Source organism: Apus apus, chromosome 5 (assembly GCF_020740795.1).
Source record: "Apus apus isolate bApuApu2 chromosome 5, bApuApu2.pri.cur, whole genome shotgun sequence".
NCBI classification, from domain to species: Eukaryota; Metazoa; Chordata; class Aves; order Apodiformes; family Apodidae; genus Apus; species Apus apus.
The window spans coordinates 46,967,353-46,992,206 of NC_067286.1; the positions used below are offsets into that span (position 1 = coordinate 46,967,353).

A 24,854-nucleotide genomic window follows, 5' to 3' on the forward strand; every position below is an offset into this window, starting at 1 on the left:
CTCTGGAGACTTTGAAGACCCATCTGGATGTGTTTCTGTGTGACCTGTTCTGGATTCTGTGGTGGGCCTACTCTGGGGGTTTAGACTCTATGATCTCCAGGGGTCCCTTCCAAACCCTAACATTCTGTGACTCTGTGATTCTGAGTAAATATGTATATTTTAAATACTCAGCAACTAGTAAATATTATGCAAGTTGAAGATGAGTCATAACTAGAATGTTCTTGACAATGTGCTGTAATCACTATTTGTCTTTCTTCTGAATTTAGAGAGCTCTCCTTGAGTTCTAGTTCAATCAGAAACATGTATCTCCCTTCTTTTTCTGTATTACCTCCATCAGTGCAAATGACAAATTTTATCAACCTAACCTGCTATAAGGCAGTTAAACAGTTTGTGTTGAAATATCAACAATTTTCATGGAAGTACACATACAATACAATAACTTAGAGCTCATCAGATCTTACTACCTTAAAAGAATTAAACTGCTCACCTCTTCTTAGCAGGCATGTTTACTGCTTTCCTGAATAAAATCAGTATCTGCTTTAAAGGCACTTTCAATAGGATTCAAGTTTCCACAGTATCCCTGCGTTAATCAATAGAAACTGCCAATATGTTACTAAATCTGTAGCTACAATGTAATGAATTTTGAATGAGAAATTATTTCTTTTAAGTGTTGCTGAGTGTTACATCTACACTGTGCAAGCGTACATACAGTAAATACTCCTTTCCAAGTTGTGGACCTTGACCTACTAGGCTTATGTTAATGTAAATTTATTACACCTTTGTTGCAGATTCGGTTCAAGAGGGACTTACATCTTACATGCTGCACTGTTATTGAGCACAGAGCAAGAAGGCAGGACTCAGAAGATGGTGAAGAAGAGATGTAAAATGGATTAAATAGATAAACTACTAACTTGAGGCGTAATTTTTTTTTTCCCTCCTATATTTATTTCAATCTTTTAATGCTGTATTAAGTAAATTTTACATAGAAAGACATTAAAGATAATGCTGAATACCAATTAGACTTGTTTCTGGAGAAAAATCTTCATTTGCTCCAAGCTCCACCTCCCACAAGAACAGGGACTGCCAGTCAAGGACACTTCTCTCTTATGTGAGATAGGGAAAGTCATCTGCCAATGACAGCTGCTTTCTTAAGAGGCTTTCTACTTGCTTTTCACAATGGTATTTCTGCTTAGTCTTCTATGTAGTATAAAGTTCAACAAAGACAAATGCAAAACCCAACACCTGGAACACACTGAGCCCTGGCATCAGTACAGGCTGGAGAATGGTTGGGGTTATCCCTACCCTGTCCTTGTTTCTCTGACCCTCACTGAGTATTTCTGTTTAATTTGATTAGCCTTTAGTCACACATCCTCCTGTTGAACATAAGAATAAAAAACTTCAGAACTAGAGTGGTTAAGGACTGGAAAGAGTAGTCCAGAAAAATTATTAAATCTTCCTTCTTTAAAATTTGGTTGGAGAAGAACTTGAACAAGCTGGTATAAATTAAACATTAGCACTTGTTTGAGCTGGAGGTCTGACCACCTGACCTTTGAAGGCCTCTTTTAAATATTCCTTTTTCTATCTCTGCAAAAAGTGGCTGTTTGTAACAGTGACTGTGTGCTGAAAAGGAAGTACTTGCATCACACCATATCTTGTCAACTCTGTTGAATAACTCTTAGAATATAATAAACTTGAGTAAAGTGCAAACCTGTAGTGCCTGAACTCTTTATTACCTGATTTATTAGCCCTACAGTCACACTCTCAAAAAAGTGAACTCATCAGTCAAACAATAATGTTTACCAGTGCATAGCATGCTGTTGAGCTCTAATGGTCTTTAAGTATAAAAAAAGCCATAAGGGGCAGTATTCTTATTATCATTGCAGCACAATATCGGGACAGATTGCATTATTGAGTGGTGAATGGGGGCTTGCTCTTTATTGCTTTCCTGGATATAATCTGATGCAATTCATCACAATTGAAAAGAGTAATTTCAAAATGTAGAGGCCTCTAAAATGATTTGAAGTCAATGAGTTAGTAGTGGAATCAACCTGGCTCTCATATTCACACACAGGTTATATGGTCTGCTTGCTGCATACACAGCTGTGGTTATGTTGCTCTGTAGCTGCTGGCATTACAGTAAGAATGCTGAATCAGAACCTCCCAGCAACAGAGGTACCAAAAGCAAGTACCAAGCACTTTTATTTTGACTGCTGAACAATTGGAAATCCTAGCAAAAACTGAGAGCTCCCTTTACTTATTTTTTTTTTCATCAGTTTTGGCACAATAAAGACCCTTAACCACTCCTCAGCTGTATTGTGGTGAACACACAATACTCTGACATTTGCTTCTAATGAGGAGAGAGAAAAAATGAAACTTTCTCTTGGATTACCAAAATACAGTTCATAGAGGAAAAGCAAAGGGTTGCACAAGCTTTTATTTCTTTGCTTGTTTTGGTGGGTTATTTTCTTAATTTGGTGGCAAACTGAGACTTCAAAAAGTTTTCTGACATTGCTTTCCCTTCTCTGTTGGAAACAACAAAAACTAAAAAATTAGTTTTGTCTTTTCCTCAAATCTTTTTTGTGTGTGTGCATTTGGGCATGCTAAAATTTAATTTAAATAGAAAATGACCAGCTTTTGTTTAATTGGTTTTCCCCATTGCTTCTTCCTACTCTCCTAACTACATTATCACTTAGATGCTGCATTTTTATCCCTTTGTCATTCTGCATTTCTTACACTTCTATGGAATTACAAAGGAATTGATGAATTGTTTAGGTCCTACCAAGATCTTTTCTTTTCAAGAATGCTTTTTTCTTAGTTACTAGAAAAGTCAAGGGCAAGCCTATATTTGCTGATTCTGAGATTTTTTTTTTTTACAATTTTGTCCGTTTTTTGAAAATGAAAGTTGGATGAGTTCAGTCAGTGATTCTAGCCAAAGTCAGACATGAAAAAAAAAAACCAAAAAGACAGTGAAAGAAAGCATTGAAAAATGATAAAAATTTACTGAGGGAGAGTGCCAGTAAACAGAAAATATTATGTTGAAATATTGTGTTGAAATGAAGACAGAAAAGGAGCATATGAAGCATGAGTCAGGGTTATTTGTAAACAAACAACAAGCAAACCCTCTGGTTGTTGGAACATATATACTTCTTTGTTTCTGTTCATATTTTTTTCTATGGAAGTTATAATCCTATAAATTAATTTCAGACAAACACCAGCAGTTGCTCTTGGATTGAAGGCAAAGTACAGGATCTTTGGTCTCATTAACAGTTGGACTTAATGATCTTCATTTTAATGGTCTTTTCCAACCCAAACATTAGTATGATTATATTATTCTGTTATTCTTCTGTAAGTTTCCACAGAATGGATTCTCTACAGCTACAGTTCTCCTTCCAGATAGTACCTCTTCAGATCTCACTTAGAAAAAGACGATGGTGAAAAATAAATAAATGGCAAGATTAAACTGCTATCCTTTTTGCCACCTGTGGCACCGTATTTCTCTAGTACTTTACTTAATTTTTATCATTTCTGGCAAAAAAAAAAATCTTCCTGAAGTTAATGAATTTTTCCATATTTAGTTGTCCTGGACTACATACGTACAGCGATTCATACTTCACTGCACTCTGAAAAGTGTAGACATAGAATCTATTTTCCCTATTATTGAAAAAAAACAACAACACATTTTGTTGCATTACCAGATGGAAAGTGTTCACTGTGCTTGCTTAATCTAATATTAGCTCTGAATCCATTATCACTAAGCAACAAGTTTCAAATACTTATCTAATACAGCTCTGTTTAAATTAAGAATCTTTAAATGTCAGGTTGTTAGCTCTTAATTGTTAACATGGTAATTACTGTGATTTTCAATTTCTGGAGACCACTAAAGGATTAATCATTGAAATGAAATAAATTACAGGCATTAGGGGGTCCTTGAACAGTGATCATTTTTCGCTGTATTGATAAATATTAAAACTGGAATAAAATATCAATAGTGGGAAATGCAAATGCAGGTTTCATTGATTTGAAATTACTGGGTTTATGTACAATTTTATCCATTTGTAAAAGTAAGACAATTCAAATTAGCATAATCCTATGCATTGCTTAGCTATCCCTGCATCTTTCTGTACTCTTTCAAGAAAGAAAAACTGATCCTTACTCTCCACTGCTACTAAAAGACAGAAAAAGATCTTGGAAACTCTTTGCTTCCACACTGTTTCCTAAGAATACTTAATGCTTTGCTACTTGGCATTTTCCATGGTAAATTCTCAAAACAAGATTGATTTTAATTAAAAGAAACTGAAAAAATGGAAATAATGTCTGTAGAACAAAATGTATTGCTTAATAATTTCAGACTTACACATCTTAAAATTTTACTAGAGAAACACTCTTCATACCAGTTATATAAAACTCCCAATAGTCTTACCAATACACACACTTTGAAAAGGACTTGCTCCCTGTCACTGAACAACCGATAGACTAATAAGCTTGTGATTGATATAATGTATTTCAGAGCAAATATAGTCACAATAACACCTTTAGAAGAATGAGGGATAAGACTTTTTTCAAAACGGTTTCAGTTTCCATTCCAAGCTTTCTGTACTGACCTGAACTTACAGGTTTTCATTAATGTAAAAAGACCTTCAGTTTTCTTTTTCTCTGTGAAGCTACTGAAAATTTTCAAGATTTCCATTCTCACCTCTTTAAGAGCTGAAAAAAAAAATAATTAAATATTTTTACCACACAGATATAAAAGGAAATGAAGAGCAAGATACAGACCTTAAGAAAGTTTACTGTCTGGAGTCAGAAAATGTAGTGCAACAAATTATTTTACAAAGAATTTTCTCACTTCCATGAGTCACCAGTTTGTAAATATTTCATTTATTCACTTAAATAAATACATCAAGGACACTCCTTATGAAACCATTATTTCATCTCTGTTTCTGCCTCCCTTCTCCATCATACTGTTTTCTGATGCAGTACAAGCCTTGACACAAAATAACTTGATAAAATAAGATAGAAGGAAAAGGTGTATTTCATGCCATGAAGTTAGCCTTCCCAAAAGGAACTGGAAGCACATATTTAATCCTGTGTCTTACAAAGATTTGTGATTATTTACATCTCTTTTAGAAACTAGTATTTTAGCTCTGAAAATAATAATAATAAAAAAAGTTCAACTATGTTAACTAAATGTTTCTAAGTTATAGCAGCCATTGATGAGACTTTAGAAGATCATAAAATCATAGAATCATAGAATCCTAGGGGTTGGAAGGGACCTCGAAAGATCATCTAGTCCAACCCCCCCGCCAGAGCAGGGTCACCTAGAGTACATCACACAGGAAGGTGTCCAGGCGGGTTTTGAACGTCTCCAGTGAAGAAGACTCCACAACCTCTCTGGGCAGCCTGTTCCAGTGCTCTGTCACTCTCACAGTAAAAATTTTTTTTCTGATATTCACCTTAAACACTCACCCTTTACGTATTTGTAAACATTGATGAGGTCACCCCTCCGTCTCCTTTTCTCCAAACTAAAGAGACCCAGCTCTCTCAGCCTTTCCTCATAAGGGAGATGTTCCACTCCCTTAATCATCTTTGTGGAAGATATAGCTCTCTCTAGAAGACTAGATGTAAAAAGGAATTTATTCCTTATATATGTAAAGATATGCACCTTTGCTAAGTATCACTAAAAGGATCCAACATTTAAAAGAGTACTCTATGGAAACAGTAATTATCTATCCAAAACTTGTCTAAAATTCCCCCCAAACTTCAACCATATGCTACAGAAAATAGAATATCAGAAAATATTTTTTGATTTTTAAGAGTTTGAGTCATTAAGAAAGATAGCTCTTCTGCTTAGAAACTGGTGTGATGCTTAGCATTACCTGTATTCTCTAATAGAGTTTAGTAGAAACAATAGCCAACTGTTAGCTTCATCCTAGCCGTAGGAGTTTTCAAAATGCTTTTAGCTCCCCTCAACTGTTGACAACATGATTTCATTTATTATAGTTTTTTTCAACTTTTTATTTAGGGAGTTGTCCATTGCCCCTGTAACAGTCTTAGCAGGAGTATCCATTAATATGCAAGCAGTGATTTTCATCTTGTATAGCTTCTTAGTGTTGCTTTGGTGTGCATTGCACCACCACTCTCAGTGACATGTGGCAAGAACCATGAAACTTATATTCTACTTGTAATTTAACTTGGCAGTTCTTCCAGCAGCTTACAGATTCTTCAGATTCATTTCATTACCATCTTGAAGTTTTGCTATCATTTGGATGAATGACAAAATAACAAATCCAGTTCTGGTTTGGGGGGGTTTATTTTGTTTTGTAAGGACTAAGACTGTCTTGGTACTCATAACTATTCAAAAGCTATTTTTTATTCTATATGTTTCCTAAGAACAAAACTGACATTATTATTTTCATTTATTTTTTAAGGTTACTGCTGTTTCATACCTATATTCCTGATCTTTGATCAGGCTCAATATGAGATATATTACTTCTCTGGTTTTGGTACAATATCCATCTCTGCAATAGACTATTTCCCATCTGCACCAGTAAGATATTGTCAAACAAGCTTAACAGGAGGCCGCAACACCTACAGACATCCCCATCTTATCCTGTCATTCTCCATTTTTCTTTAGGCAGCAGGAGCAAATTCTCTGAGAATTAACAAACAGCTTCAAAATTTGAAACTATTACCAAACACTAATTTGAAGTACAGAGTCTTAAAAAGAATTATGTATTGTTCTTTCAGATAGGAGAACAAAACTATAAATAATTAAAGGCTAGAATGTAATAAATAAATCTGAATAAAATCAGATGTCAGAATTAATGATGGTTCCAAGTTTGTTTTTTTTAATATAACCTCACATGTTTTGGACCACCTAGAAGAACAGCTTTGTCTTAATTAAAATTTGAGCTGGTTTTGCAAAGGCATCTTCAACAAAGCACAGAAATATACCTTGTTATCTTTCAAAATATTCTGTCTTTGATTTGTAATTAGTATGACTAATTTCAGTCATTTGACTAGTTCCCTTTTCTAATGAGGTCTGATTCAAACTAACCTTGGATACCAGTTTGCTTTGCAATGTACAAAGAGCTAGAAATAAATTGCTGTCACTTGTTGAACAGTAGACTGTTGGGGTTGTTCTCTGTGCTATACCAATACCCATTATTTACCTGACCCCTGTGTCTGACTTTTCCCAGAATCAACTTGAATTTTACATGAAGTCAGTGTCAGATGTTTTACTATTCCTGAGAATACTATTGTTAAGAAATAACATTTAAAATACCACCAGATCCTCATCCCACCAGTCACTAAGTTTCAGTATGAATAGTTATTATCAGATTATTTTTGTGGATTATTCCAGTGGAATAATTTCTTCTCTTTGTTTTTGTCACTGATTCTTTTCTTCCTCCATTTTATAAGTTTAAAAATTCAAAGTAGAAAGTTAACTATATTCTAAATAGGCTGAATTCCCTTCCCCATACACATTTTGCAGTGTGCCAAATATGTGTGTCGTCTCTGTAGAAAAGGTATTAATACAAGCACAGTAGCCATAATTGCTTAGATGCTTTCTAGAATAATGTTTGGCTATTTATCTTACAGTTCTGAATCTGCCGATATACCTACTGACCCTCTACAGACTGATCCCTAAAACTAATCAAGCTCAGTGCCATTATCTTTATCTCTAACAGCATACATTATATAGAATAAATAACATTGTGAAGAAATGCTAATGTTACAATAGACTGGTGTGCACAGTCCATTGAGGCACTGAGCTATTGTTAAATCAGCCCAACTCTCTGCCCTGTACAGAAAAATAAGAGGGAAAAAGCATGGACAGGTGGATGATCTGCATCAGAAAATAGTGTTATGTGTTCAGACAGAAATCTGATGAGTTAGAAATCTGTTGTTTCAACAGTAATAAAGATGGATTAAGATCCTGAGAAGAAATGTTTGCTATCACCTTTATCTGCTGATGTTTACTAATTTCATATTGTTAGAGAAGCAATCAATCTTGAATTATTTTTTAAATTTTAAGTAACACTGCAAAAAAACCAAACAAACAACAAATCCAAACCCCAAAATCACACATGTACACACACAAAAAAATCAACCAAAAGCCCAGCAACGACTAACAACCAAGTTTTCAGTATAATCTGAGTAAAGTTTTTTTTTGCCTTTTGGAAAACCAGCATCCTGAAATTTTTTAAAAAACAACCTCTATTTTATCATATACATGTTGTAGAAAAACATAATTTCACATTTTCACTGCTGTATTTCTTATTACATAAAGCAAAAGATGAGCATCTAAATTACCAACACATAGGAATTTACATTCTTAATTTCATTTTTCACAACTGTAGGTATCTGAAGAAGGCTGATCTTTTCATTATTTACAATACTGCGTTTTGTTTTGCTTTTTCCCCTGAAAGTTAGGATGATCTAAGGATGCTCAAGTGCTTTTGTATAATGTTTAGCAATGAACTGAGGAAGGAGGAGACAAGAAGAGGAATGGAAAGGACTATTGCTAGAGCTCTATTCCTCAGTGTATTTTGGTTGTGTTTTTTTTTAATGTGTGTGAGATGGAAATGAGTTGACTCAAATATATTTGAGTTAAAGAACTGGTAAAATTTTTCTTCCTTCCTTCTTTTCATCTTTTTTGTGTAAAAACAGAGTGCAAGAATTAAGATTTATTTGGAAGAAATTTTAAAAGTTACTTACTTAATGAGACCAAAAAAAAATCTATATAGAAAGGCCAAAAGAGAAAAGCTAAAGAAAAAAAATTGCCTTACTGACACTATGAAACATTGGGAAAACCACTAGAGGAAAATGCTGTCATTTTCATACTTCAGGGCTTTCATTTCACTTTGATGAAAACTGAATGCTATCCAATTTTCCCAATATTGTAAAGCATTTCACACAACTTTGTCATTTTCAAATGACAAGTAATTTCAAAAGTCAACAAGTTTAAAGCTGATGTTCGACAGAGAGGGTAGTTCTGTAAAAACTTAGGAGCAATCCAATGACTACAGAGGAATCCTGGGATTTAGAGTTCATAGTTTTGCCATAGACTGTCTGTCTGATCATGGACAAGACATTTGATCCTTATCAAATGCATTTCCTCATCTGTAAAATGGGAAAGTGTAGCATTTTGCCACTTTCAGAGGAAGCTGCAAGGATAAATATATTGATTGTCAAGAAGAAAGTTCAGGAAAAGGAGTTGTCATTTAGGCATACACAATTGCTGATTTGAAATGTCATTGAGGTTCAACAGTTGAAACAATTGGTCTTAGGTGCTTAATGCTGTGTCTTTATATGGCATTTAATCAGTGGAACTGCAAATGGTAACAGAGAGTGATGAAAAATCTTCAGACCTCATAAAGCACTAATACAGAACTTCCCAGTTATCAAATTTCCTCAACACACTAAACTGAGAGTAAAAACTTTCATATAACATTATTATATATGTTAAAAATTTCCAATTTGATTGGGATTGAATAATGTGTTAAAACATGAGTACCTCTGAATAAAGAAATTCTATAATATGTGGGAAGGTCTCTCTAGAGAAAATAAAATGAAACTTTTTAAAAGAGTTTTTTGTTTGGTTTCTCTGTACTTGTCAAACATACACAGTTTCTACAAGTAATTAGATCCCACGTTTTTAGTAAATTTTAAAATAGCCATCAAAATGGTTATGTTAGTCATATATTAGGTAATAATTAGGTAATTAGGTAATAATTAGGTAATTAGGTAATAAATCTATAAAGGCCTGGTGGGGTTTCATAGAAGGAGGCTAATGAACAATGGTTTTCCATACCTACAGTAAATACCCCAAATAGGAATGTTGTGAAAGATTGCATAGAAGAACTGTGAGGTGGTGTACTAATCAAAGAACTATGTGTCAGGAAAAAAACAGAAACTGCTGCCTAGCACAAAAGTGTTCAGCAGCCCTGCCTGCTTCTCAAGCCCTGTGTTTCTCCTTTATATAACCCATATGTTTTTTCTATTAGAACTAGCAGCACTCTTAGTTTTGCTGCTATTTCTAGGTCTGATGATGAAACACATTTTTTGTCATAAAAATATTCCAGTCCAGGTTATTTTTATTTCATACCTACTCCACACATTTTTGAGCTTGTTAGTTCATCTCCTATTTAAGAGATTACCTGCAGTCAGTGCAAAGGCATGCACATCACCTGCTCAAAAGCAAGCTGCACGACTGACAGCTTGGCCAAAGCAATGTTATAATTCACTCTTTACTCTTCATGGTTCTTCATGATACTTTTTAATTGAAACTGAAAAAATTTAATAAAATTGTAAGTATTGAAAATTTGACTTTAATATTTTTTCTTATGACATTAATTCTAAGAAATAAAAATACTTTAGATACTATATTTCGAATATTAAAACAACTGTCCAGTGATGTTAAGATACAAAAACTCATGACTAAAAAAGTATTTCAATATGCAAAAAACAGGATTTGCAAAAGGTCATGGGCTATTGAGCAAGAAATATATAGAGACCTAGTAGTATTGCAAGAAGCATTTACTTTCCCTGTTAGCATGAAATGACAAGAATACATGGAACATATTGAATTGAAATTTGCTTTAGCTGTGATGTAGGTTTCCAGTTAGTGCTGACAAGAAGTAATACTGTGATTTTCCTCCACTACCTCTTTTATCTCTGGAAGCTTATTATGCCACTCACATATTATCTGCAAATATGTTTTTAGCTTTGGCTTGAACATAAGGCTCAGGAACAGGTTAGTCATAGCACTACAAGAATGAAAGAAAGATATGTGCATTAAACTACTTTTAAGTTCAAGACTTGTTTCTCCTGTGAACTGGAAAATGCTTATTGCATGTAAGCCAGTACATGCATATCAACTTCCTACTGCACAGAACAGACACAATTATGTGCTGGGGTCAAATGGAGTGATAAGTTAAAACTTGATATTGCCATTGCTGTTCTAGTTCAGCCCAAAGGCTGAATTCATGCAGGGAATCTGAGAATGCACAGGAATCCCTGTTGCCTATATTCTGTTCTCATTCTGTTCTGTTAAATCATTATTACATTGATAAGCAGTACAGGTACCATCACAGATTGGTTACACTGTGAATCTTTCTGGCAGTCTGTGTATTAGTCCTTTTTTACATGCCTGTTTCCCTACGGCCTCTGGAAAGATAGTTTGCTCTATGGTCCATTGACTTCTTGGCTGCTAATGAGCTGCATCAAAGCTCCCAGGTAATTTCACAGGTGTTACCAAAAACAGATGCTAAGTATTTGTGGCAAAGGTAAAGCAATTATCAAGAGGGCTGTGTTTTTTATGACAATGAGACATTCTTCAATGACTGTAACCTGTTAGGGAGGGATGGAACACATCTGTCCGGAAAAGGAAAGGGAATCTTTGGTAGCAGGCTGGCCAGCTTAGTGAAATGAGCTTTAAACTGAAGGATTCAGGGGTAGGGTCCAAAATGGAATGCTTGTGTCAACACATCCACATGGGAATAAACCAGGTCAGCTAGACTTGCAACAAATACTCCTTAGTTGCCTCCAAAGAGAAGAAACAGAAGGATAACCACCTTGGAGCAGTGTACAACTTTGGTATATCCTTCTATTCCCCTCCAGCGAAACCTTCATGTTGGACTACCTCTGTGAAATGCCTATACAGCAACACATGCAGTATGGGGAACAAACAGGAAGAACTAGAGATTTGAGTGCTGTCACAGGGCCATCATCTCAATGCAATTACTGAGACATGGTGGGATAACTCAAATGAATGGAATGCTGTCATGGATGGCTACATACAGCTCAGGAAAGACAGGCCAGCAAGACAGGGTAGTGGGGTGGTTCTTCATGTGAAAGTGCTTCTGGAATGTACCAAGCTCTACCTATGAGAAGATGAAAATCTAGTTGAGAGTTTATGGGTAAGAATTAAGAGGCAGGCTAATTCATGTTGTGTCTACTGTATGTCACATCATCAGCATGAAGAGGTTGGTGAGACCTTTACAGGCAACTGAAGGTAGCCTCACACTCACAAGCCCTAGTCCTCACTGGGGACTTCAGCCACCCTGATACTTGGTGGGAAGGCAACACAGCTAGGCACACTAAGTCCAGGAGATTCCTACGGAGCACTGAGGATAACTTTCTAACACATGTGGCAGAAGAACCTACATGAAGAGGCTGTCCAGAGAGGTTGTGGAGTCTCCTCTGGAGATATTCAAAACCTGCCTGGATGCAATCCTGTGTAACATGCTCTAGGCGATACTGCTTTAGAGGTGGGAGCTGGATTATATGATCTCTAGTGGACCCTTCCAGCTCCAACGATTCTGTGATTCAAATGTGAATGATGCCTAGTCTTCTAAGGTGCTGGTGCAACTCTACAAGTCTGACAATTCTGTGATTCCATTATTGGATCCTCCTGTTCATTCCAATGTCACCGCTTTCAACTGGAAGGAGGGAAGAGACCTGCTGTCCTTGTCTAGTCCTGCTGGCCACAGTATTTCTGATACAAGCCAGGGTGCTGTTGGCCTTCTTGGCCATCTGGACACACTGCTGACCCATATTCAGGTGGCTGTGTTTTACCTCCAGTGTTTTAAACAGAACTGGCCTCAATATTGAGATCTGGGGAACACCATTTGTGACTGGCTGCCAGCTCCATTCACTGCAACTCTTTAAGCCCAGCCATCCAGGCAGTTTTATACCTGGCAAATTGTACACCCATTCAAGCCATGAGCAGCCAGTGGGAAACAGTCCTGAAGGTTTTACTAGAGTCTAGGCAGACAACATCCATAGCCTTTCCCTCATTAACTAAGCAGGTCATCTTGTCAAATAAGGAGATCAGCTTAGTCAACATTATGGAATGGATACTGAAAATACCTAAATGTGGGGGGGGGGGTTGTGCATAATTATCTTGTTGCTGGCTTTTGGCTTTGTCTATGTCTATATTCAGACTGCATAACTTTGAATATTTTATTCTTTTATACTAATAACCTAGTTGCATCTGATAATGAAAAGTGCTGCACTGGAATTTAACACTGCACAGAAATATCTGACCAAAAACTGTATTTTTGCATTTGAATGTCTATATTCACTCTTTCTTGTACTTCTTTTTAACTTTTCTCTGCCTTTTTTTAGTAGCAATGAGACCCAGTTTCACATACACCCAGTATCTTACAAAAAAACATGGTTCTTAAACTTACATTTACACCATTATTTTGTCACACGCAGGTCCAACTTCAGAGCACTATTTCTACTTGGCTCAAGCCTTTGTTTATTTTCCCTGATTGTATCCATTCATTGTATGTTTGATGTTTCTGCCTTTGACTTTTCATCTAAGAAATTCCTATACCCTTTTATTTATAGATTTTTTCTCTATTTTTCCATCTTGAAGATGTAACATTAAAATTGTAAAGATGTAAAATTCTTCCCCATCTCAGTTCCTGTGATATGAGTACTGATTTTTTTCTACCCCAATTTGCACTTAATTTTACAGCTTTTGTCACACGATCTTTAATTTTCTTGCACCAGCCAAATGTTCAGGTTACTTACCTTGATCAATCTGGTTAACTAATTCAAGCTAGTAGTTTACTTTAGAGATTCCATACACCAATGTAGATCTTGAATTATTTTCTCTAGAGTTCTTAGATTTAGAAAGAAAGTTAATTTCTCTATGTTTTGTCACTGCCATTAATTTGCCATTGAAGAACTACTTAAACAGCATAAATAGCAGCCGATTAACTGCAATGAAAACACATGAAATAAATTATGTTGCTGGCTTACTCCCAGTTGCATTGGTGAGATTTACTTTCTCAAGAGTAAGCATGTGTATTTCCCAAGATGTGTAAGTAAGAATAGATTCCCTGTTGCTAGAAATTAACCCAGCTTGACTGAACAGACTGTCTTTTCTGTCAAGCTGACACCATACTATGGATGAGCTCAGAAGACCTTAAGTTTGCTTCCAGGCTCAGCTGCAACCTCAAATATACAGTTAAACTTAAGAAGACATAATATCATGTAGTTTCCTTTCCTTAAAAAGAAGATAGCACTGCTATTAAGGACAAATATATTTTAATGACAGTCTCTGTCTCTATTTGAGGAGCCCAGATACTACATAGATTGAAGATCCAGAGTTTATAAAGAATAAATAAATAAATAAATCAGCATTTAATCTCATTAGTTACTTGATCTTATGCTAGTATTTGATCTTATTCCTTGTTTATGTTTCTTATAGCTCCATTGTAAGCTCAATTCACATTAACATAAATGCAGGATCCGGCTTGCTGGATTATTTTCCACCTGTTTTTTGGAGTCCCAGACAATGTCTTCCCTATCAGTTTAAAGTTTTCTATATGTAAAACAAGTGGCATAATAGCAGTTTATAATAATAACAACAACAACAACAACAATGATAATCAACAACAACAACAAATATTAGCTATTGCAACATTTTTAAAATATCGTAATTTTGTGGGTGTATGTGTTGCACCAACAAATGTTCAGGAAGATAAAGCAGCTCTGTGAGAAGGAAAAATATCGATAGAGGTATGCAAACCATAATGGTATAGTTTTATTTTAGCACATAAAGGAAAAAGCTAGCTTTAAAACTGACTACATAAAATAGAGTTGTGCACAAAGTGTTTCTGTACTCCTAATCTCCTGCTTCAGTCTCAGTAGTCTGACAGCTTCACCAGTCTCTGTATTAATTAAAATTCCATATATGATGTCAGACAAAACTCATATTATACTGTTTATATCAACCATAATTTACTCCAGATTTTGTTTAGCTTTAATGCCAAAGACCACACAAAAGCTTTCTTAGTTTTCTTTTTTCTTGTTGTTTCTGTTGCTCAGTCAGTTTTAGCTCTAGAAAATGACTTTCAACTGATGGTATCTTTTCCCACTAATAACTTCTCTTATCATGAGAACAGTTGTTTTCCTCCTCTTTTGGGTAAGTTACTTAATCAAAGAACCACACTTCAGAGTTAATGCGCACATCCTTTTTCCGGTCTCTGTTCCAGCTACTTTTTAAAAAGGTTGTATCTCAACATTTCTCCACTATTCCTCATTAGTATAATCAAAATAATTACAGCAATCACAGCTCATAAAATATTATTTTTTACTGCTATGTTATATCCTTTATTTTTTTGTAATACTGTAGAAAATCATGTCAAATTGCAATTGAAAACAGTGCTAGTATTCATCCTGTATAATGAAAATCATCCAGGGTCATGGGGGTAAAGTTTGTGCAAAGTAGCAGAAGTTGTATTTTCAGTCATATTACTAGAGGCTAAGAAATGTCATAAAACAATTAAAAATGTACACTCAAAAGCTGAGATTCCCAAAGATATAACATTTATGAAACCAATGAAGAAAATTTGTAGATAATCGTGAGAGACATATTCAGCTTTTAATTGGGATAATTTCCCAAATTTTTCTGTATATTGTAAAATGCAAGGGTTAAAGGAAAAATATTTTTATTTAAGTTACAAAAGGATGGAATGCACATATAGATTGTAGCTAGTATTAACAGATTGTAAGTAATTTGTAAGAAGACACTAAGAAGAGTGACTACTTCTGAGTTGTGTACTTACAAACTCTTATACTTAAGACAAAAACAAGTGGACCTCAACATTAAGTAAGGTATGAGACAATCTGATGGAGTGTAGAGCAATAATTTTCTTGTGTAGAAAAAAACCCTATTTTCCCTTTACAGTTAGTTGGAGAAGTCTTTGCTTAAACATGATCAGAAATCTCACAAAAACAGATGATTTTTTCCATTGCAAGATGATAACCTAAATTCCAAATGGAGTCAGATTTTAAAATAGTTGAAATCAAGAAGGTAATACTCATTGAAATTACTAGAATTTGGATACACAGGGATTGTTTTCTCCATTGAGAGTTGGAAGTTAGAAGAATTTGTTTCAGATTTCTGATTTTTACTTCCCTAGTCATAGCTACAAAAACAAAAGCTGAGCCAGGGACATCATTGTCTGAGAATCACAACTTCAAAACATGTATTGGGGAAAATACTGATCTGAAAAAAAATCTTAAATACTTGAATACATCTACCTAGTAATATTGTTTGTTAGTGGTATGTTTCAGAGGCCATAAATAATGTTCAAACTTACAACCAAGAAAGAATCCATTATAACACAGAGTAAAGGAACTAAAAAGACAAATTAATGCAGTTCCCATCCAAGTTAGGTCAACCAATCTCACATCTGACTACTGCCTGAAATTCACAATTTTCTGCTAGCCAAACTAATTCCCTAGCCTTATTAATTACTTCCAGACAAATTTTATTTAAGATATGATGGGACGTCAACTTGAAAAAGTTTTTAGTTTTACATAGTATGTGGCAGACTTTGATTTTCACTAGTGTTCTGGCAAGTTGAAGCCAAATTTCCACAGAAACTATAATTCCATCATGAGACGAGTCTTCCTCACAGGAGTCGTAAGCCCATAAATTGTAGATAAATTAACCACAACAAATAATAATAAAATGCAGCACCATTAAGGACTGCTGAAGCCAGAGACAGCTGCATAACTTGCTCATGGTGGAGGAACTCTGATCATGGAACTCAATCAGGTCTACTTTACTTAGGAACACTTGTCATTTTCTGCAGTCTTTAGAGGGCAGAGAAGCAAATCAAGTCTACTAAACACCAGCTTCTATCTCTGGAAAATGCATCTAACCATCCAATTTCCAAACTAAGTGGAGTCTTTAGATCCATTAGGAGAGTCCCCTTGAACCCTTTTCCTAAAAACACTGTGCAAGTAGTCAGAGGTTTTTCACCGTTTGGTAGGCTAAAAGATGAAGGAAATTTTGCTAATATCAAGTGAGTCCAGGTGAATCATTAACTTTGTAAGATATGATTAAAAATATAAGTTTGTTTTCCTTCCCTCAGGCTGCTTCTTCCTCTTTTTTTGTGTCCACTTTTTGTTCTGAGTACTCAGAATATTATAATCCCTTCTGGCAACAGAACAGAAACATGGTTTCTATTACAGTTTATTACTTTTTTCCTTTTACGTTTTTTTATTATTATTATTATTATTATCAATCCATATGAATCCCAAAGGACTCAATCCACTGTTACAAACTGCAGACAAGACATATTGTGGGTCTAGTACTCCCATATTTCTATATGACTTAGACTGTGTGTTTAGTTCCCATGTGCATCGTTAAAATTAAAATAAAAGTAAAATATGTATTCATTTAGTATTCTGAAAATGAATTATTTTTGTTCTATTGATGTCTATTAAAAAACTACTCCTTTTAGTTTTGTATATATAGCATGTTTGGAAGTGTTCTCAGATTTAAAAAAAAAAAAATCCTTTCCTTTTCATTAAGAAATCTACTTTATTAAAAAAAAAACAAAACAAAGAAAACAAAAAACCACCAACAGAAAAATGTAGTGTTTTAAAGCAAATCTTTTAAGCTACTCTATATAGACACCTTTAGGGTGGTTCCTGCTCCCCTAAAGCCCAGGCCAGCCAGTGAGGTCTCAATTTTAATTAATAGGGGAAGGCAACCTATTGAGTCTTATGCTGTAATTTCACAATCAATTTGCAGCAGCGGCATCTGGCACTGATGCCAAGAGAAGTGTCTGTATCATTCCCCTTTCACCTCCCACCCATCTTCGCCCCCCTGGGAAAGCTTTGTACAGCTGCACAGTGAACCAGGTCAGAGGACTGATCTTGCATGGCAAAAACCCCAACTATTTAGTTTTAGCTGGAAGGTAAATGTTTGTGCTGACACAAGGGAGAAATAGAGACGCAGAAGAACGATGGGGCCACTTCATTTGCAGCCCTGCCAGTTTAATCTGATTTAAACTAATTGTGAAACTACAGCACTGCACATTAACTTTGAAAATGGGCAATTGCCATTGAGCATGCTCATTTTTATTTCTTATCAAAGGTGTTTGAATGACTGCTTTAGACTTTTAACAGTTAGGTAACTTGTCTGAAGTTCAAGGAAATTAGTTCCCCAAAGTGATTTATGCAAAAACTGCAAGGATTGGCACTCCTTAATTCACTTCATTATGACAATGACTGTATTGTGAGATTGAAGGAGAAGACAATAATTTTCATCAACTCACCTGCATAACCTATATTACCATGTTTACCTTTATCTCTGCATTTGCATTAAGACAAAAACAGAGAATGTGTATGGAGAATGCAGTACATATTTCACTGCATTTTTAATCTGTTGTTGACTGCTTTCAGATGTAAATTTCACCATAGCATTATCTAATTCTGATATTTGAAAGATGAACAATCTTCCTGAAATATAATTTACATAGCTGCCTTGTGACAATGGTTTGACCAGTTAACATTTATTTAAATGTAAGTAGTAAGGTGTTGAACAGTGTAAGTCTCTGATATCTTTCCCTTGTCTCTGAAATAAAATCTTTCAAAAGTTCTGTTATTTAAAGATTCAAAAGCAGCTGGTTCTGCTACAGGTCATAAAAAGGTTAAACTACACCTAAACAAGAACAACTGCCATTATGCCATTGTGAAATTCTTCTGTTCAGCATGCCCATATAAGTTCTTATCTTAATAAGGGTAAGACAGGATCAATAGTTACATAAGTCAGCAGAATGGCGTTTATAGTGTTTTTATGAACCCAGTATGAAAGACCATGTGTGTGAGTGAAGTATTCTCTATTTCTTATTTGAAGTCAAGAAAGGAAATGACAGTAGTCTTAAATAATTTGACATGAAGCATAGATCCCAATGCAGTGAGTCCTCCACCAGCCTCTCCTTCATGACTCCTTCCCACAAGGTCAGAAGCTGCTCCAGGGTGGGCTTCCCACAGAGTCACATGTTGCTTTGGGAACAAACTCCCCTGGCGCCCGGGTCTTCCAAAGCTGCTCAGTCAGAGTCCACCAGCAGTAAATCCACTGGTCACAAAATCCAAGTCCACTGGCCAAGTTCAAACCCCCTGGCGCCTTCAGGGAATGTTCCACCACGTTCCTCCATTAATGCAGGGGGACAGCTGTCATCTCGCCATGGGTTGCAGGGAAACTTCTGCTTGGGCACCTTCTTCCCCTTTTTCCTCACAAACCACCAGCACCTCTCCCCTTCTCCAGCACTGCCTTCTTTAAGTGCTCTCTGCTCAGGTGTTATTTCAGTTCTTTCTTATGTTAATTGCTGAGGGGCATCTATTGGCCCTCTAATGACTCCTTGGCTGGGTTTGGAGCAGGGGAAGCTTCACAGCTTCTTACCGGAGCCACTCCTGTAGCCCTTCCCCTGCTACCAAAAAACCCACCAAACCAGAACATTCTCAAAACAAAATTTCTACTATTTTTTTTCAGTGAGAAGTCTTCAAAATTCAAATTCATATGTCAATATTGGAATTTAACTATTTTTTTATTCCCAGAATATATTGCTCTATGTTGAGTACATCCCTACTTTTTACCTCATGTTTTTTGTCTTTCACTAATCATAGTAACTATCTGTCAGATGAACAACATAAATTTGGGGCAGAATTTTGTAAAAGTTTTATTTGTATTAAGGGGGAAAGAGGAAAAGAGACTTAGCAGGGACTGATTTTGTTTATGGTAAGTAGATCTGAAAAGTGTATGAAAATGTAATTTACACTAATTCTGATGTATTTACACGGCTGAATAGTTGAACTAATAAAAAAATCTGTCACACAGACATTGTCCTGTATCTCCTCTTTCCCCCAGATACAGCAGTCATATGTTTGAACAAGTGGCCAAACCTGTCTGAAGGTGAGAGAAGCAAGCACTGTAATATCACATGGATTCCTGTAGGTTTAGAGCTGTATAGCATATGTCACCCATTTTGAGATTAATTCTCAAAAAATGCACAATTATAATGCAATAAATCATACTGATAAGTGTCACTAGTACAGTAAGATTCATGCCAGCCTTTGCTTATCTGTAGTACTGTATTTCAATACAAACTGTTTTATGTTACAAAGACAAGAAATGGTTTTGGTAGGAGAATGGTTACAGGTAGTTAAGCTTCTAATACAAAAGCTCCTGCAAACCTCCAGTGGGCTTTAAAATGTGCAAACTCTGTTGTTTTCTGAAGTGTTTTCCAGGAAGCATCACAGCAGAAGTTAATTGCTGTTGTTCAATCTTTGGAAGTGCATTTGATCCCAGGAGCTGTGGAATAACAGAAATGTATTTTTTCACTCTTTTGGTCTCTTCCACAGTGAGCCTAGAGCTCTCCACTAATAATCCTGGTGGAGAAGTTCCATGACAAAGCAAAGTTCTGCCTTGCTCTTTGGTTTGCACCTTCAGTAGAGCCTAGAACTGTAACCTGGAGTCAGCAGGAAGGACTACAGAACAGCCTATCGACTTCTAGACCAATAAGGAAGTCAGGAAAACTACACATGCTGATGAAACCTAAACAGCAAGATGTGCTTCTTTTATTTTATTAAGGTAATGCTCAGAAGAGAGGGCTCAGACTTGAGGTTTGTGAGGTTTTTCACTGCTGTCTCAAAATTCATCTGGCCATAATGACAATCCTCTTTACTTCCACATACTCAGTATTATTTACTCAGCACTGTGCCCAAAAGAAATAGTCCAACAGAAATAGCCCCTGAGGTGTGTCAGATTAATATTACATTAATAAATAAAACAGGCCAGAGACCACTCTCTGCATCTGAGGTTCATGCCAAGGCAACTAATGTGGGTCCTGCATCCTTGATTCTTGACCCAAACTGGGTGCCAGCTGTGGCTCTGTTGGCCCTTGAGCCATTCCCAGATATCATCACCTGAAGCTGAAATGGAGCCCTGGGATTGGGGCAGAGGGTATGTGGGAGTCCTGGGGAACTCAGCAGAGCAGTCAGAGCCTGTGGGAACCCTTGAGGCCCTGACAGCACTCAGGAGGAAGGGAAAAGACTCTTGTTTGTCTTCCAATCAACATTGCCTGTGAATATGTATTGTAAGGTCTTTTGCTTAGAAGTGATTGAGGTGTTGAAGATTTCCATGACAATTTGCTGTGTAATAAAAAGAAAAAAAAATCATGTTCTGAAATTCTTAGTGCACTACAGAGGAGGACACTTCTAAAAGGTCACCATTCGGATTTGGCCTTTGGGCTGGAGGCCAGGTCAAGTGCACTCTAAAATAAATAACAATGTAAAAAGAGTCTTACTTCCATGATTTCCTGTTGATAAGATCTATTACTTTTTAGCCACAGATTCCGAGGGTGCTTTATGGATTTTCTTTGCTATCTTTTTCAAAACTATAAAATTCCAATTAATATGTTTCTTTATGATGTGACATCAGAATGAAAATTGATAGTACAGCTGTTTAATAATCCTTTTTTTTCTTCGTTATAAGACTTTATTTTTCATCTCATTACTTGCATAAGTTGAAACAACATTTTGTTATTTAAAAACTTATAAAAATTTAACTCCAGTACACTCACTCCAGAACCTTTTAAATAGGAAAGGATCTTGGAAAAAGAATGATCAAATATTTAGTTAAAAAAAAAAAAAGGTGGGGGGGGAGGGCTGTGGAAATGTTTAATATATGAAGGTTCTATGTAAACTCTTAAAATTCTAAATTTTCCATTTCAGAAACAGAAAGATTTACTGGTTTGAAACTGATTTTTTTTTCCTAATTTAAAACTGTATTTGAATTTAAACAGTATTCTGAAGAAAACCCTAATGTATTAAAAACAGTTTTGGTTTTTTTTTTTTTTACAGGAAACTGTGATTTTTCAGAATGAAATTCTCACTTTGATTCATAGAAAAAGCAAATCAGAAAATAACTTTTTCATTATTTTCCTGTAGATGCTTTTTGCAGTTTCCTCCTTTTTTTTTTTTTTTTGTTCTTCCTTTTAACATCCATTATCCAAAATTAAAAATAAAGCCATTGTCATTTGAGTTAGAAAATAACTAATTTTCTAGCCATATTCTTATGGTTATTTCTCACAGGAAACTATTATTTTGAATATCCAATATTGTGGCAATTTTTCAAAAGCTATTTAATAGATCCTTCTAGCAAAGAGAGCTGTGACGTTTTTAGCAGACAGAGTTCTCATATTAAAACTAAATCTTATTAATATAGTCAGTTGTGACAGTTGTAAACAGTAATAACTTTAACATTAATAAGTGCAACTTCTATTATTCCACATAGATCTAAATTTTTTTATAAATTAAGTATAATGGTAACAATAAGAAGTAACCACCTGGTAGCTTATATTGTTGCTCTAATTATATTAATGTGGGAAAAGATTCCTGCTATAAAAGGGGGTTTATGCTTCTGCATATTTGTTACATCAATTTCTATGTGTTTACCTAATTAGTTATTATTTTTGACAGCCTGTTATGGGAGTACTTGTACTATTGTAGGAAATATATATTTTGCAGAGATACATTTTTTATCAGGTTACTCACACAAAAGTGACATTTTATTTTAGAGCTAATTGGGACATATGTTTCACATTTTTAAATTATATCCATGCCCTTTAATATTGAATTATATAATGAAATATATAATGAAATATATAATGAAATATATAATGAATACATAATGAATTATATAATGAAATAATCAAACATGTAAACAAAAACGGTCAAAAAAAAATTAAACTAACAAATTACTTGGTCAATAAATTGAAATAACCTCACTATTCCAAAATATTTGTTTAACTTATACAGTTTGTTTTAAAATTACCCTTAATATGTTAAGAATTTCGAACAGGAGATGACTTAATGAAAACTTATTACATTTTTTTCCTCTTATTTTTGTTTTTTTGTTTTGAGAAAACTTGGTGTGTTGAAAAAACATAACTTTCATTACTGATAAGAAAGAATTCAAATTTGAAAACAAAATTATTTGATGTTTCTGTAATTTCTGTTCACTTCCAGACAGCATATAACATAAAATTTCATTTTTAAAATTGTCACATGGACTTTCTAATCACACATATAATGAGAAAAGCCAAGAACTTCAAAAGTCTTGTTCCAAAATAATAGTAGATGTGCATATATATGTATGATTTTTTTTTTAAATATACACAAATACAGCTGAAATGCTAATGTAACCTTTATAATATATGTATTTAAACATTAATAAAATAATTCTGCATGTATGCAAATGCATAAACTTGCTTATCCTTCCTGTAGAGTGACTGCAGACATATATTGGAATATCAGAATACTACAAAATCATGTCAGAGAACAAAAATAATTCAGCTAATAATGAAAAAAGGAGTTAAAGAAAGATTATAAAGTCTAGAGACATAGTCCAAGATGATGAACTACAAAGAAACAGTATTTTTGAATACTAAACAGTATTGTGTACTAGCAATAAATTTTCCCTGTGTTTCATACAATTTTTTTTTTTTCCTTTCTGGTGTCACTTAACAAAAAAAAATCTCGCTCCTTTCTACTTTTTATATCCTTTCATAGGACACAGGTCATTTGCCAGGAGCAGAACATTAGTTTAATGAATCACATTTATCCTCAGCAATATGTAACTTTAAAAACTCTTTCTGAACTGGAATAGACAAAGAACAGAATGTCACACACACTGATTTCGTATTTTCCAAAAGTATCTTAAATCAAGCCTGGAAATAGGGTGAGAGGACCATTGAGTGATACACTGAGTAGGATGATATCATGCAAATCGGACACGGAAAAAGGCCACGTAACTTTGCTGACTTCATTTTCTCTTGGCACACAGTAATAACTGTCAAGCTGCAGAACATCTGATAATGCAATAGGGGAAATAACAGCTGAGCATGCTGGAACTGAATGCAAAATAGCTGCCTTTGAAGTGAAAATATAGATTTAGGCAATAAGAAAAGACATTTGTGTTCAAAATGACAGAAATTTGTTTCTAAAAATGACCTTAAGAGTCTTTCCATTTGAAACTTACAGTTTAATTTTTGTGGTTTAGGGAAGAAATCTTCTCATTAATAATAGGAAAAGAAACTTGAGTTACCTACTGGGAAAATAGTCACTCTTTCTGGTTGTTTTAGCAAATGAATGATATTATTGCACAGCTATGCATTCACGCATGTTCTGCATTCATGCAAGTTCATGGTTATTCATGACACAGACCTTTGCAAACAGATTTTGTTGACAACACTGAGCCTCATCTTACTGGAAAAAAGAGCTTGTGTGTTTTCTGATGTTCAGCCAGAAATCCTACTTTTTGTTTCTCTCTGGGACTTCGGAAGGGCCAGAAGAGCAAGCAAATGAACCCATTTTCACAAACTGTGCTGCTTAGGCAAACTCTGCAAGGATCTCTGCATTAAAATGCAAGCGATGCAGCCACTGGTGAAGGCAAAGGCAGTGGCAGATGGATGCTGATGTGTTTGCATGGATCTGAGCATTCAGAGCAAACACACATCCCCGAGACTGTGTAGAACACACTAATTATTGCAGCACTGCACATGTCCCCCCAGCTAACACTTTTTTGTTGGATTTCTAGAGTGCCAGAAATTAGCTCTACTCTTCTTCAGCAGTGAAAGAATAGACCAGTTGGGACCCAAACCCAGACTGTTCTTTTTCGGTTACAGCTTCCAGAGCTTACTACAGTAGAAGCACTGTGGAATCTTCCCATGTTGCAGTTGCAGCTGTCTTTATGGGTATTAAAACCTGCCTACACCCACATATCACAGTGTGTGAACAATCTAACTTACTGCTCATCAGTGTGGAAAATAAAATACATTATTATTGATAAACCTGCTTTATCTATTCACACCTTATTCCTTTGACCTTCAGGGAGAAGTTTAAAAAAGATGGCATTAATCTGATATGCCAGCTTGCTGACCACACCATTGTTGAATTACCAAGCAAAGCTGTGAAACTTTTATTTAAAATGAAATACATGAGAACACCACTGATTAAGTAGCTCCTCTGACCTC

The 24,854-nt window shown here is 35.2% G+C and overlaps 1 long non-coding RNA gene across 3 annotated transcripts in view; it reads right to left on the reverse strand.

Moving 5' to 3' along the window:
* LOC127385939 (uncharacterized) overlaps positions 1–24,854 on the reverse strand; it is a 61,906-nt gene that overhangs the window by 19,996 nt on the left and 17,056 nt on the right. For all 3 annotated transcript variants that reach the window (XR_007889777.1, XR_007889776.1, XR_007889775.1), the window contains one exon: positions 4,602–4,704. This is a non-coding gene — a long non-coding RNA (uncharacterized LOC127385939). The remainder of the gene's footprint in view (positions 1–4,601; positions 4,705–24,854) is intronic.